We start from the raw sequence: 3,524 nt of genomic DNA, 5'->3' as shown, positions 1-3,524 counted from the left end.
TTGGAGCTGTCCCAGCTCCCTAGGTTGTAAGGTCAGCCTGGTCATCACGCTTTGGCCGCACTAGCCTCCTGTCTGCCCTTGAACCCCGGCTCTTTGCCCACTCAGGGCCTTTGCACAGGTTATTTCCTGTGCCTGGAGGCCCTTTCTGGCTGTTCTCCGGACGGGCTCCTTGCTGGCTGGACTGTGGGTCTTGGCTTCGATCTCCCTGACCTCTTTCTAGCTGAGATTCACCTGTCATTCTCTCTCACTACTTGACACTCAGTTTCTTCATAGCCTCGACCAGTTTATGCTTATCAATTCATTCGTGTTTTGGCTTTTTGTCTGCTTACTCTAGACTGTAAGTATTTCCCTTTTATTTGAAACAAACAAACAAACAAAAATAGAACTAACACGTTGCATGGTGCCTGACAAAAGCTAGATAACCAATAAGGAGCTGTTGAACGAACGAATTCCCCGCTAAGGTAAGAAAGGCACATGACAGCTGTGACGAGTGGTCACAAGCTGGAAAACATTAAACCGACAGGGTCACTTGTCTCTCAAACTGCTCTTTAGCCAGAGGATTTGTTGGCATCATTGCAAATCATTGTAAACACTGGTCATTTCTCTCCAAAAGCTAGTATGAAGATGGCTGCTTTATAGTAGCCACTCACCTGTCCACCTACCACCACCCACCATCTGCCCACCCACCTTTCCAACCAACACCCTGTCCATGCACCATCCACCTACCATAGACCACCACCCGCCCACCTATTCATCTACCTCTCACCTTCCAGCCCCTCATTCACTTACCACAAACCTACCCACTGACTCGTCATCCGCCCACCAGCCACCCATCCCACCCATTACCCACCCCTGGTGCTTGGGCATGGTCACGTGGCCCCAGTGGGCCCTACATATTGCCAGTCGGGGCAGTGGTTCCCTTACAAGATTGCGTGTGGAGATTTCTGAGATTTCCCTCCAGGCCTCACTGATTTGGGGATCAAGAGAGTCCTGGCCCAGCCGTGGGGTTTGGTTATCCCAAAGACCACCATGGATGTCTGTCTGGACCTGGCGAGTCGGTGCTTGAAAATCTCTCACTCACAGGGGGAGATGATGGTGTCTCAAAGGGCCTCTGGAGCTGCTCCTTGCACCCGCCCCTTCCTGCTGCTCTCCTTGCCCCGGGATAATGAAACAGAAAGTGTTTGGAGCCACCCGATGATGTCCGGTGTTAAGAGCTGGCGGGGACTTCAGAGCTGCTGTGCGGGAGCTCGTCCACAGAGGGGGAAATCTGAGCCCCAGCCAGGGTCACCTAGACGCTGCCGTTACCAGCGTCTAGCCTGAGACTCGGTGACCCTGCCAGGCAGAAGCACAGCCTCAGAAGGGACACACTTCTCCATCCTGGGGGGCTTCCCCTCACCTCACACCACGTGCAGACTATAGAGAGCATCGCGCATCATGCCCCGTAGCATGTTAAGGCTTCTTCGTGCCTTAACATAAAGATGACATGTCGAATAGGTCACATCAATGTTGTCTAGGGTCTTAACTTGCACTGGCTTATCATGTCCCTGGATAGCTGCTTCGGGAAGAGTCCAGGTCAGGTGAAAGCCAACGCCCTGGTTCAGGAGAGAAAGGTTTCTCAGAACTGGCGGGGAGTCTAAGGGTCCACGTCCCAGTGAATGTAACACCGCCCTGCTGGCTCTCCCTGCCTGCAGCCTCTCGGCCACCACTGGCACCTTCTCAGCTCACGGCTGAGACTTGTGCCTGCATCAGAGCGTCCTGCACGGAGCTGGGCTGCTGAATGTTCTTCTCTGGCCGAAAAATCCCAGGCTGTTTCCAGAATTCAAAGCACCTCTCAAAACAGAGGTTGCTTGACCCCTGGCAAGTACATTTCCCACCCAGCTGTCAGTGTGTCCCCCATGTCTTGCTGTGGATTCAACCTTTCACAGACTTGTTTATTTAGTCCATGGAGGAAAAAGATATACTTTTGGAGATAAAAAGTAGGGTAAAGAGAGGCAATAACAGTGGAAATGCAAAAAACTCGAATGGCAGTGATTGGCATGTATTGAAATATCTATTTTAAAGGTTCTTTTGTTCCCTTGTATCAAGTCCAAGGGAGGGAAGAGCAGCCCCGCCCCCCCGCCAGCAGTGCTAATGCTCAGAGCAAAAAGCGTTTTCACAGGCGGGCCCTATCTGCAATGACATTGGGAAACACAAACCACTGCAGCCGATCTCAGCCGGTGCCTGGGTGTGCGCTTGGTGAGCTGCATAACCAGTTACGGCTGAGGTTTCTCCCGCATACGTCTGTGCTCGGCTCTCTATTTTCCAGCCTGGGGATCAGAGGTGCTGGCAACTGTTGGAGGACCACTACAGCTCCTAAATTTATAAATTTTCTTTTTTCCTTTCAAGAATCGCTCCGTGGCAGCCCAGCATTCAGGACTAAGGGAACAGATGAGAACACCATGGTTGCCGAACTTTGAGTACATCTATAAGTCTGTTTACAGCTTATTTCCACCTTAGGGGGGCCAGAAGCCAGACCTGGGATGCAGTAACATGTGGATGGCTAATATTGGTCTTCTGAACAAATGATAACTGATCAAGTCAACTTGAAATTGTGGCTTAGAAAGAGGGCACCTCAGTAAATATATTGAAGCGGATAGTTGGAGGGTTTAAGCATAAAAACGATTTCATGTATGCTGCCTCATGGTTACAAGGTGGCTGCACACCTCCAGCATCACATCTGTGTTCCAGGCACTGATAAAAAATCTGCTAAAAATGACTTCCTTGAAGCCCTAGCAACTTTAATCTATATTTAAATGGCCCAAATCTAGCAGTAAGGGAGGCTAGGAAATATAAGTATCTTCATCTGGTCACATTGCTATCCCCAAACAAAACTGGAGTTTTGTCAGTAAGAAAAAATGGTAAATAGAAAGGATAACAGGTGCACAACTGGAGGTGTCTGCCCAGTGTTTTGCCGAATAATCATAAGAAGAGAGAAGCAAGAAGGACACCTCTGTTCTAGGACCAAGGGACGGAGAGGTGGACGATAGCGCTTCTGAAACGAGGGAGCTCGGGGCTGGGAATCAGTACTTCTCATCGAGCCACATTGTTTGAGGTGCCTGTGGTACTTTCCAGTAGAGAAATCAAGGAGGCGGTGGACTGTATACGCCTGGAGCTCTGGGGAAATACAGATTTGAGAGAGAACAGCGTATGAAAGAAATTTAAAAAATCATAGACTGGAGGAACTCGCCAGGCAAGGTGGGAAGAAAGCCAAGGACAGTGTCCTGGATCAGAGAGGGAAGAGCTGAGTGACTGCACCAGAGCAAGCAGTGAGCAGAAGACCAGGCGACTGCGGTGTCCCCAGGCCTAAGGAAGAGGTTCCAGGAGGAGGGAGTGGTCTAGGATGGGACATGGCTGTTGGGATGGTGAATAAGATGAGGGCAGAAGACAGCAATGGTTTTGGCGAAGCAGAGGCCGGTAAGAGCTGTTAGTAGCTGTCTACTGGATTTAGATTGCTTTATTTAACCATTCCCCCAATTCTACACACT

The sequence above is a fragment of the Pteropus vampyrus genome, unplaced genomic scaffold, assembly GCF_000151845.1.
Source record: "Pteropus vampyrus isolate Shadow unplaced genomic scaffold, Pvam_2.0 Scaffold114, whole genome shotgun sequence".
In the NCBI taxonomy this organism is placed as follows: Eukaryota; Metazoa; Chordata; class Mammalia; order Chiroptera; family Pteropodidae; genus Pteropus; species Pteropus vampyrus.
The sequence above is the reverse complement of the archived record's forward strand: the minus strand, read 5'-3'. Positions refer to the sequence as shown.